This window comes from Stigmatopora nigra, chromosome 11, assembly GCF_051989575.1.
Source record: "Stigmatopora nigra isolate UIUO_SnigA chromosome 11, RoL_Snig_1.1, whole genome shotgun sequence".
NCBI lineage: Eukaryota > Metazoa > Chordata > Actinopteri > Syngnathiformes > Syngnathidae > Stigmatopora > Stigmatopora nigra.
In genome coordinates, this window is record NC_135518.1 from 618,425 (window position 1) to 631,475 (window position 13,051).

Here is a 13,051-nt window from a genome sequence, read left to right on the forward strand (position 1 = left end):
GGGTCGATACTGAGAAAGGAGGAGGAGTTGGAACAGCATAGATTGGCAATACACAACCTGGTAATTGCGTCAATAGCTTTGGCTGCGGTGAGGGCCCCCACCCAGATCGAACCAACTTTGACTCTTGTACCTTCAGCGCCTCCACTGAATAATAAAGCTCCATTAAAACCTCACGGTATACCCATACAAGCACCAATAGTGACTTTAGGTGGACGATTGATCCTTGACGTTGAGAATGAGGAGGAAGCTATGTCCTCCGAGGCAAAAGGCCTCATAGGAAAAGCATGTAATCTCGAACACGCGAAAAAACTGGGCTCTGTGTCCCTACATCTGCATCCGACCACACGTACATTCTAACAGCAGACTCGATTCCAACTGTCGACGCCAACCCACATCTACCCACCAGGCGTCAACGACGGAGCTTTGATTTCTTCCCCCATGATTCAGTTTGGGGCTCGGATGTCCCCCTCTAATACAAACACTGGTCAGTCTCCTCCAAAATCATGATGGCGGTGTTCCCCAGGGTAGGAACAGCGAAGAACACCCTACGTCTGGAAGACTACAGATTCCAGGCCCGACACTAATCAATTACTTAATGCCCTGCAAATGACTGAAACGTATCTGTCCAAAGTCTTAGGGACAACTGTCAGTTTTGCCTGTATTTAAGACACACTCACTGGTCATTCGACTAGAGTTGCAGTAACATCGCAGTGAACAGGACCCCACTGTAGGAACTCTCACTGTCCACTTTGCAGTCTGGTAATACATATTTTCTATTTAAATTTATCTCACTCTTTCTTAGCCTGCTCCTGAAGTTGTATTTTCAGACCTAACAAACATTTCAGTTTTTTTGCCCTAATGTGCGTTTCATGCACTGAAAATCACGTTTTGGCCAAGTATCATAGTTTTCACTATAACTTAACCTAACCCTAACCCTAACCCTAACTTCCATCACTTAGAATGATATCAAATGAAAAATCTACTTAATTTGGACGATTATACACTATATATACAGTAACTATGTGTCACTGACAGTTTGTTTCGCAGCAGGGGAAAATTTCAGTTTTTATTGCCTTAACGTGCGTTTCATGCGCTGAAAATCACGTTTTGGCCAAGTATCATAATTTTCTCTATAACTTAATTTCTAGCACTTAGAATGATGCTAAATGCAATACTTACTTGAATTGGATGATTTTACACTATAGACACAGTAACTATGTGCCTCTGGCAATTTGCTTCGCAGCAGGGGAACATTTCAGATTTTATTGCCTTAACGTGCGTTTCATGCGCTGAAAATCACGTTTTGGCCAAGTATCATAATTTTCACTATAACTTAATTTCTATCACTTAGAATGATGCTAAATGCAAAACTTACTTGAATTGGACGATTTTACACTATATACACAGTAACTATGTGCCTATGACAGTTTGTTTCGCAGCAGGGGAACATTTCAGTTTTTATTGCCTTAACGTGCGTTTCATGCGCTGAAAATCATGTTTTGGCCGAGTATGATAGTTTTCATTATAACTTAATTTCTAGCACTTAGAATGATGCTAAATGAAAAACTTGCTTGAATTGGACTATTTTACACTATATACACAGTAACTATGTGTCTCTGACAGTTTGTTTCGCAGCAGGGGAACATTTCAGTTTTTATTGCCTTAACGTGCGTTTCATGCGCTGAAAATCATGTTTTGGCCCTGTATGATAGTTTTCACTATAACTTAATTTCTATCACTTAGAATGATGCTAAATGAATGTTAGGTTCATTAATAATTACCTTCGTCCGTAATTATCAATAACTGCAGGCAGACATCTTATTCAATTATTGACATTTAATTAAATAGAAATGGAAAACAATGGGTAAAAGCCTCCGAAGGGGAGAGTCAGCAAGTGTCACCTTACAACTTCCGAACGTCTCCTCGAATAGACGTTTTCGTACGCCTCTTATTGCCATGAATCAAAACAATTTACAGAGTTGTTGATCATTCCATCACGTATGAGTAAAAACAACATCTGGGACTACAATAACAATCAAAGTATTTTACCAATAACAAAAACAGGAGACTAGACCTAACAACATTTAGATTAGAGTAATTATACAACTTCCTTGACCTAAGAATCATATAATATAATCATAATCATATAATGGTTACATACAGAAAAACCCGAAGTGCACGGTTACATAACGATAACAGCATTCTTGTTATTGGCCGAATAGCCCTGGCCTCGTCACCAAGGGCCCACCAAATCTCAAGGACCCAGATTGGGTGGATTGTTTGTATAACCATCCTGGAACAGGCCGTCCAGGTTAAAGATGACTTGGCAATACTCGTGACCTCGCAACACTTTGAAAATAGAAAGAGAATGATTTAACAAAGAAATGAATTAATACAAATATATTTATAATAGTAATACAGAATAAACCCAACAATGAAAAACTTACTTCAATTGGACGATAATACACTATATACACAGTAACTATATGTCTGTGACAGTTTGTTTCGCAGCAGGGGAACATTTCAGTTTTTATTGCCTTAACGTGCGTTTCATGCGCTGAAAATCACGTTTTGGCCAAGTATCATAATTTTCACTGTAACTTAATTTCTATCACTTAGAATGATGCCAAATGAAAAACTTACTTGAATTGGACAATTATACACTATATACACAGTAACTATGTGTCTCTGACAGTTTGTTTCGCAGCAGGGGAACATTTCAGTTTTTATTGCCTTAACGTGCGTTTCATGCGCTGAAAATCACGTTTTGGCCAAGTATCATAGTTTTCACTATAACTTAATTTCTATCACTTAGAATGATGCTAAATGCAAAACTTACTTTAATTGGACGATTTTACACTATATACACAGTAACTATGTGTCTCTGACAGTTTGTTTGGCAGCAGGAGAACATTTCAGTTTTTATTGCCTTAATGTGCTTTTCATGCGCTGAAAATCATGTTTTGGCCAAGTATCATAGTTTTCATTATAACTTAATATCTAGCCATTAGAATGATGCCAAATGAAAAACTTATTGAATTATAAAATTTGATGATATTACACTATGTATAGAGAGACATTTGTGTCTCTGACAGTTTTACACAGTTTTACAAGTTATGACTCCAGACTCTTAATTTACAATTCTGCCTTTATGGATACATTGCATCACCACCCTCTGAGTGGATCACTCACCTCTCACTGTCTTTCACTTACCTTCATTCAGCATGTAGGTGTCAGATCACCTTGTACCTAATGTCTATTCATATTACCTCACCCGAAGTTATTACACAGAAGGGATTGTGTTGTGTTACCCCAAGTTTAGAGTCCCAACGGATGTGGGAAACTTACAGCGTCTGTCTGCCAGAGAGCAGCAGCTGGAACCGATTGTGACCAGGGTGGCATGGGTCCCTGATCATGTCCCTGGCTCTGCTGAGGTAACGAGGGCTGGCAATGTCTTCCAGTGAGGGCAGAGTAGCCGACGTTCTTCTGCGTAGTGGTGATACCTTTCTAAATAGCCTTTTTGTCTGCTGCCGTTCTTCCCGCGTACCACCAAATGTGCTTTTTATGTGCTGATAAGCACGTTTTGGTCGAATATGAAAGTTTTCAAGTGTGCACTTGACCCTAGATGACCTGGAGAGTGACAGTTACTCCTGAAGTTGAACCTCTTTTCATCGCACAATACAAGGAAAAAATTGCAAACCCTGTTAGCCAGCCTTTCTTATATTTCTCGAGGCGAACAAACAATTGCAAGGCCAACTAGTTAGTCTTTCTTACATTCCACCATCTTTTAATTCAATTGTAAAACCAGTTTGGCTAGTCTACCTTGCATTCTACGATCTTAAAAAACAAAGTTAAACCAGTATGACCACATGGTGCGACAAGAATAAACAATTATTAAGCCAGTTAGCCAGTCCATCCCACAATTCCCTCCTTTTGTGTCTGTGAAAATATCGAAATATTGAAGTGGCTGTTTCCATGAGCCAGAGAAGAACCAGTCAAGCCATCCTCTTTGTGGAACCGGATCTCCGGTCACAGCTCTCTGCATGTTCCTAATAGCCTGCAGGGCATCATGGACCGAGCAGGACATGCCGGCAGGGATGAAGGGGCAGCACGAGTCTCCCACCATGAAACACACACAGCCCCGCTGGGTGGCCACTCCGTCAAGAGCAGGGCAGCCCTGGAAAATCACCTGGGCCATAGCGGCTACCCAGCCTGACTGATGCGCCGACACAGGCCCGGAACCTGCCTTCAATGGTCTTCAAATGCAGGGCGTTCCTTGCCGCTCCCACTCAAGGGAACTGAGCCATTACGATTTTGGATGAGACTGACCAGTATTTGTGTTTGAGGGACACATCCGAGCCACACACTGGATCATGGTCGTGAGCTCCATCAATAATGTGCCCAAATGGAGGTCATTGATTCGGGAATAACAGAACTTCTGAAGATCCCTAGATGATTATTTTTATACATAATAATCAAAAATACATCCCCATCGTCAATGGATACAATTATTCGGGTAAACTCACCAACCAGAACATACTGGGCCTGGTTCTAATACAACCACTATTTTAATCGCAGAATGCCTGTTTTGGACACTGTTTATGGTGGGAAAATAGCTCCAGAACCATCCTGGATCATTATTTTTACACAGAATAGTGAACATACATCCATCTACACATTCAACACTAATTATGGGTAGAAGCACTAACCAGAACTGACTGGGCCCGGTTCTAATACGACCACTATTTTAATCGAAAAATGCCTGTTTTGGACAATGTTTATGGTGGGAAACATTATTTTAATAGAAAATAGTGAAACTACATCCACCTACTCAACCAACACAAATTCTGGGTAAATACACCAACCAGAACCGATTGGGCCTTGTTCTAATACAACCACTATTTTTATCGCAAAATGTTTTGGACACTATTGACGGTGGGAAATATTCCCAAAACATCCCTGCATCTTTAATTTTACACATAATAGTGAAAATGCATCCATCCACACAATTGACACTAAATCTGGGTAAAAGCGGCAACCAGAACCGACTGGGCCCGGTTCTAATACGACCACTATTTTAATCGCAAAATGCCTGTTTTGGACTTTTTGTGGTGGGAAATAGCTCCAGAACCATCCTGGATCTTTATTGTTATACAAAATAGTGAAAATACATCCACTCACACAATACACACAAATTCTGGGTAAAAGCACCTACCAAAACCGACTGGGCCTGTTTCTAAACCACCACTTGTGAATAAAGTGACCAAATGAAAGTAATTCATTCGGGCATAACAGAACTTCTGAACATCGCTAGATGATTATTTCTATACAAAATAGTCAAGTATACATCCCCATCATAATTGGACACAAGTTTCGTATACAAACACCCACCAGAACCGACTGGACCCTGTTATAATGCAACCACTATTTTGTATCGCAAAATGCATGTTTTGGACACTATTTATGGTGGGAAATAGCCCCAGAACTGTCCTGGATCTTTATTTTTAGACAGAATAGTGAAAATACATCTACCCACACAATGGATAAAGCACCAACCAGAACCGACTGGGCCTGGTTCTTAAAAACCACCACTTGTAAATAAAGTGCCCAAATTGAGGTCATTGATTCGGGCATAACAGAACTACTGAACATCCCTAGATGATTATTTTTATACAGAATAATCAAAAATACATCCTTATCAACATTCGACACAATTTCTTGGTAAAAACACAATCCAGAACCGCCTGGGCCTGGTTCTAATACAACCACTATTTTAATCGCAAAATGCCTGCTTTGGACACTGTTTATGGTGGGAAATAGCTCCAGAATCACCCGGAATGATGCCAATGAATGACTTACTTGAATTGGACGATTTTACACTATATACACAGGAACTATGTGTCTCTGACAGTGTGTTTGGCAGCAGGGGAACGTTTCAGTTTTTATTGCCTTAATGTGCTTTTCATGGCCTGATAATCACGTTTTGGCCAAGTATGATAGTTTTCATTGTAACTTAATTTCTATCACTTTGAACGATGCCAAATAAAAAACTTACTTGAATTGGACGATTTTTCTCTACATACACAGTAACTGTGTCTCTGACAGTTTGTTTGGCAGCAGGGGAACTTTTCAGTTTTTATTGCCTTAATGTACTTTTCATGCCCTGAAAATCACGTTTTGGCCAAGTAGGATTGTTTTCATTATAACTTAATTTCTAGCTTGAGAATGATGCCAAATGGATAACTTACTTGAATTGGACGATTTTTCACTTTATACACAGTAACTATGTGTCTCTGACAGTTTGTTTGGCAGCAGGAGAACATGTGAGAATAGACAAAGTATCTTTGCAAATGCTTGTTCATATTGTATAAGTTTTTGTGAGTATAACAGCATCATAGTCATCCTTATGGCTGACATGTCAGCATAAACACCCAACTGTCTGACTGAATAAACAATCTTAGTCTTGTGATTGGGGTGACATGTCAGCTGTCAGGTTTAAGACCATATACATTCAATAATATCGGAGCAGAGGAAACACACAGCCAGTCGTGATGAGAATTTAAACCACTTCATATGAAGGAGGACGCCAGTGTAGCCAGAGCAGAAAGATAGTCTATCTTCCTGAATGACCGTTTGGAATTCCTGGCGACTCCCTACAAACAACCTGGTTTTATTAGAGACAAGTCATAAAAATGGGAGGCGTTAATACAAATGAAGGAGGTGGAAAGCAAAAGGTGTAGTGCACATTTTAACCAATAGGTGTAAATTAAATTCTATTCTAGTAACTTAATACATCATAGTGAAAAGGGTGCAAGACTAAATATAAGAATACAAATATATTTCACATTTCCCCCCTGAAGTTACTTTGAAAGAATTTTCATTTTCATCAATCTATATCCCTCCTCTGCAGGTTTTAGAAAACAAATATCATCAATAGTCACTCAACAGGGTATGGAAAATAACAAAATCATTTGTGAAGGCAAAGGTGAAAAACGTGAGGTAATTCAAGGTTATCTAAGAAAATTCCTCTGCGTCCCTCTTTATGAGCGAACACAGTTTTGAAGTTAAGACATGTACAATTACCCGGAAGACTCGACATACCGGCACTCGTAAAATGATGGGAGAATCTTCATCACGGCATGCCACACGGTGATACTGTATGTCGCTGTAAGCTACCAGCGTGTGCTGGTTAGGTTTTTGAATCATAACTTTCATACCAAGGATTACACACATTGAAAAGATACAGTATAGAAGTAAAACCGCAAGAAAGGGAGTTGCAAATTTAATCTGAATAGAGAACCATGATCCGGTTGGTAACCACGACCACAGTGATACCAATTACGGCTGAGTGATCTTGGGCCATGGTGTTGGCTAAGATTTTCATTTCAGCTATGGCACGAGTTATGTTACCTTTGTCACCGGTTCCATCTTGGATGAAGGTGCAACAGTGCTCTCCAACTATGGCACACTCACCTCCATCCTTGGCTGTTATCAAATCTAGGACCGTCCGGTCTTGCAACTCCATTTCTCTAAGGGCTTTTAATTCATCTGCTATACCATGTAGGGCTTTAAAAGTTTGGTTAATGAACACTCATGTAACAATTCAATGTCCAAGTTGGGAAGTTAGTGACAGAATGATTTTCTGGGGGCGGGGGGGGGGGGGGGGTGGACCACAACTTATGGTCACCAGGAACATCACTGCCCCAGATTGAATCACGTGGTTTGAATTCCACTGACTTTGATCTTATATATCTTACTGTTGTGTTCACTCCCCTTCAAAGGAATGCATTTTGGACCACCTGCATCACTGCAGATGTGCTAAAAGTGACACCTAGACCCAGTGAATTCAGGATATCAGGATACCTGTGGAAATGGGTATACGGCTACACACATAACAACTTTCATTCACACCAGTTAGTTTTTGTCTGAAATACCATGAAATGATACCACATATTTTCTTCAAAGTGGTTATTTGGATTGCTCTTTTCATACCACTTCACTTTCCTCTGTGACAGCAGCACGGCATTGTCTCGTTTTTCGACTCAAATCCCTGGGGGTGGGGCGTTCAGCCACACCCAGGCTGCCACTGATAGTACAGTCACAGGAATGGGGGTGGCAACTGATTTCATTTTGGCTTCTGCGTGAGGGTGTAAAAACTATGAGAGGTCAAGGTTAGGTGAAAGGTGCTCGTGGCAGGTGAGTAGACGTCAGATGATTTTTTCACGGACAAGGGTTTTGGGACCGCCCGATTTCCAGTCTACTCAGAGTCACCGTTGTCTCGAACTACTTTGATTTGGGATTGGTCAATCCACGTCGACCTCTCAGCAATCTTTACTGCGGTGGGGGTGGTGAGTTAAACCACGAAGGGGCCTTCCCAACGTGGCGAGGACCAGGACTTTCTTTTTATGACTCAAATCAGGCTCTGGTCACCAGACCTCACCACCTCCTGCAGGATAGACAAAAAGATCACGGCAGCTTACATGTTCTTTGGACAAGTTTATCGGTTTCTTGGTCTTATTGTACCATTTGTTCGCTCTTCAAGTCCCACGCTCTTTTGGACGTTGCACTTGTTGTTGTTATTGTTGTTGTTGTTAGGCCATCCAGGCGTCTAGGGGTTACCCTCAGTCACATTAGTTCATCCGGGGGCTAGCCGAAGGTGTATAGTAGTCGAATTCGAAGGCGGCGACGGGCGGCCTCTCAGGAGACACCTCGTGAAGGTTCCAACTTTGTCTCCCCGTTGCACCTGCTTGGGCCCGAGGCTATCCCGCACACCCTCTGTAACAAATTAAACAGTATCTACAAAAAAATTTAAAGTAGGTATTTAGACCTCTGGGACATGGAACACATGCTCTGCCATGTCCATCTTCCCCCCTGTTGAGACATGGCTCCTTCCATGGCTCAATTTTGGAATATTTTTTGGTAGGCCCGCTAGGCCTTTAGCTGTGGATAGGCTGACTGTTCTGCTTCTTCATGTATCTATGCATCTTTTCTTTCTATGGTGCAGTGTTTTTAAATCAATTAACACAGTTTTTAGATCGACTCAGTTTTTGTTGTGTATGCTGTTTGGTGTTTTCTGCTGCTGCTTTAGCTGCTGTATTCTGTCGTTGTCTTCAGCGTGTGCTTAACATTTTCTTACCGCTATGTGGTTGGGCTTAAAATCCCAATTAACAAAAATCATAACAATCTTAATTAATTTCTAACTATATGCCTTATCAGTCAAAATTAAATATGCTAGCTGGTATTCTATTTTGATTGCTGCTTCCTTGTTAAGATCAATAACTATATTTGTTTTTTCCTTTCCTGCAATTACACAAATTAACTAATCATGCTAAAAATATGAAGAATACATAGAGCAAACCAGGCTGCCTTCTCCTCAGGAAAACAGCTTTCCCGCTCTCTGCAACAGTTACATTCACATCAATTAATATCCAGAAACAAATGTAGACATTTATAATTCTGAAAAGAATTGAACCCACTAAACTGTAACCACCCCTTGTTTATTAGGGTTAATATTTTCTAGCATAATTGTCTTTTAGAGCCATTAAAACTCATTGCTTATAAATTGCATACTAATGAAGTCCCAATTCAATTAACAATGTGTATCGCGTTGCATATTAAACTCTATTATTTGAAATTCTAAAATATCCCAAACTAGTAGTCTTTTTTATCAAATGTAACATTCCATTGTCTTTGGAGTTTGCCAATCGTCTCCTTTAAAACTTTCCTAATCAATACTTTTCCAGTAGTCAGGCATAAAATTAAAATTTAGTTACATATCTATCCATTGTAGTCTCTTTTTCTCTCTAATTGTTTACTTTTAAAAATCTGTAAGAAGGTTTGTTCTCAATTGAAACGCTTTCACTTTTTATGGAGACAATAAAACCAATATAAAAGTTCCTTATGGTTTATGGCATTGCTCCTCGAGCAATAATCTTTCCAATCAATATTGGATGCTTTCCATTACGTCTGATCGCGTCAATAAGCTTATCTTACCTGTCTCCTCAAACGTTTCAACTGAGAGAACCTCCTTACAGTGCAAAGATGGATCTGCATCCTCCGCTATTTTCATGTCTGCTGTTTGGTCAGCAACAGTTGTATGGACGTTCTCATTTTGGGTTGCTCGTGCGTCTTCTCCATGTTTCCTGTTGAAAAACACAGTCTTCTTCTGCTGACTCAAAATGAGTGCGTTTCTTTAAAGTTTTTCTTTTATACAGATAGTCAGATTAGATTCATCAATCAGCTCCAATTGTGTAGTGAATAATGGCGTTTGGTATGGTAACAAAATATGAAACATTTTGTCAATTCAGTCAATTAATCCATTAACACAATTTGGATGCCATTATCCCTATACATCAATGGTACTTTGAAATTTCATATGATGCACTGTTTTTGTTTTTCTCAGTGCTCCCAAATTCTGCATAGCAGATTTATTCCTCCAATTCAATGCATTATCATCAAAAAATTTCTTTGGACTAAACAATTTTCCTTGATTTTTCATCGCCATCCAAAAAGGCTTATTGGCGATTTCAGAAATTGATTTCAAATTTCCAATCCTTCGCTGCCATCCCTGAAAAGGGCTTATTGGCAGTTTCAGAAATTGATTCCAATTTGCTAAATCCTTTTCCACCTTGATATCTAAGGGATTGATTATATCTTGGTGGTTGGCCAATCAAAAACACAAAAAGACAAACAACCATTCACGCTCACAGACATCAGTGGTCTGTAATTTTTTATCACTAGTGGAGAGCGCCATCCCTGAAAAGGGCTTATTGGCAGCTGACCACCTTTTTTCTGTCCTATCAGCACTAGTCATTCTCAAAAGAACTAGGTTAATAGTCATTAATATGACTCACACTAAAGCATATTTCATCTAGTGATGGAAAAACAATGAATCATATTTCGTGCACTAAACATGATTCATCTTATTCCATCCTATAGAAATCATGCTTATCCTAAATTAATTATTTTATCTAAACTTTACCTAATAATTTGGATCAATGCCATTTCTGCATTGTTTTCTTTTCGTTTGATATCATTAATAATTTGGATGAATGCCATTTCTGTCTCCTCTGCTTCTACATTCTTATCTCCCTCTGCTCTTGTTGATGCGAGGTAACCTGAGACATCTTGTCTGGCATTCCAGGAGTCCCCCCCCCCCCCCCCCCCCCCGTGCCTGGTACGAGAGGGGGGATAGTAGGGGGGCACTGTCATTTAGCAGGCCTGGCATCCATCAGACCTGTCATGCTGGCGAGTTTTGGGATGGGTTAGGGAAAGAAGGCTTTTTTCACTCCATTTGGCCGCCATTTTTCCTTTGTCCTTGGCTCAGCCATTTTTTCTTCACATGTGCTTTGCCCTTTTCTCCCCCCACCCTTTGTCTTTATTCTTCCTCCACTCTTTCATATATGTGCAATTATCCTGGAAAATGCTTCAGCATAAACTTCATGTTGGTTGAGAGTTCTTTGCTGTTTGTTAAACCCATTTTTTCAACTTTTCTTTTGTTTGAAGATTTTTTGAACTTTTTCCAAACAATGGTCAAATGTTACTCTATTAATATATTTCTTTAGGATTTTTTAGGGACGTCCCAACCAATTTATTATATTTTTAATAACGTTATTATCCTATTTATCCGTCTACGTCGACTTTATAACCGTTATTCTTTTATTTCGCAAGGCCTGCGCGCGTCACGGCGTACTTCCGTTTTTATTATATCTCTATATAATGATTACTTTTTATTTAGCGCTTTTTACTCATCGAGTGCATTATTTTTGGAAGGTTTCCCTTATTTTGAACAATCTGTGAAATCCTTTTAACACAGGGGGAACCTTACTCCCGCCTTAAAGTAAACGTCACGTCACCGACGTACTTCATGGAAACACTTAGTTGCCGACTAAGCATTCATCCGTTGCATACCTTACGTTTCTATTTCAATTTTAACGACATACGTAATCCTCACATGTATGCATCCCTTATCTCCCACTATTGGAGCGTTTTTCCACGACTCGTTCGAATGGAAAAACGGGATTTCACCAGCCTTGTTATATATAAATTTTAAATGCCCTTACCGTCTGCCTGTCTCCTCTTTTCTCCGGCCGGGTTCCTTTCTTCAAACGGGCCGCGATCGACCGAAATGCCCCCTCTTTCAAAGTAAGAGGGCTGACGTCAGTAATTCTTGGCCTTCAGTCCACCGCGGTCCGAGAAATTCAGAAATGAATCTCCGGGGTTTTCGGCACCAGAAAATGTCAGGTTTAAGACCATATACATTCAATAATATCGGAGCAGAGGAAACACACAGCCAGTCGTGATGAGAATTTAAACCACTTCATATGAAGGAGGACGCCAGTGTAGCCAGAGCAGAAAGATAGTCTATCTTCCTGAATGACCGTTTGGAATTCCTGGCGACTCCCTACAAACAACCTGGTTTTATTAGAGACAAGTCATAAAAATGGGAGGCGTTAATACAAATGAAGGAGGTGGAAAGCAAAAGGTGTAGTGCACATTTTAACCAATAGGTGTAAATTAAATTCTATTCTAGTAACTTAATACATCATAGTGAAAAGGGTGCAAGACTAAATATAAGAATACAAATATATTTCACATCAGCACAAATACTTAACTGTCCGACACTGATCAATTACTTTTTGCCCTGCAAATGACTGAAATGTATCTGTCAAAAGTCCTAGTGACAACTGTCAGTTTTTCCTGTATTTGAGACACACACACTGGTCATTCGACTAGAGTTGCAGGAACATCGCGTTGAACAGGACCCTACTGTAGGAACTCTCACTGTCCACTTTGCAGTCTGGTAATAAACCAATTGGTCCGGGACCAATGAAAGTAGAACAATAATTAGCAAGGGCTTTATAGTCTTGGTCTGTTAATAGAGTCAGGGACTTAACTAAGACAAAGTCAGGGACTTTTGGTCTTTGTGTGTTCAGAGATATTGGGTTAATCACAAAGTAGAGATCACTTTCGGGTAATTTAGAAAATAATTGTTGTTTAAACTATTAAGTAGGTGATTAATATGGGTCAGAAAGCAACAAAAGGAATCGGT

General features: G+C 39.9%; 1 long non-coding RNA gene across 1 annotated transcript; it reads right to left on the minus strand.

Annotated features, from left to right (window-relative positions):
* Nucleotides 1–6,552: 6,552 nt before the first annotated feature.
* LOC144204102 (uncharacterized) lies at nucleotides 6,553–12,592 on the minus strand. Its single transcript, XR_013327818.1, has 2 exons — nucleotides 12,063–12,592; nucleotides 6,553–10,142 (listed from the first exon to the last, which is right to left on the minus strand). It is a non-coding gene; the product is annotated as an uncharacterized LOC144204102 (long non-coding RNA).
* Nucleotides 12,593–13,051: the final 459 nt, after the last annotated feature.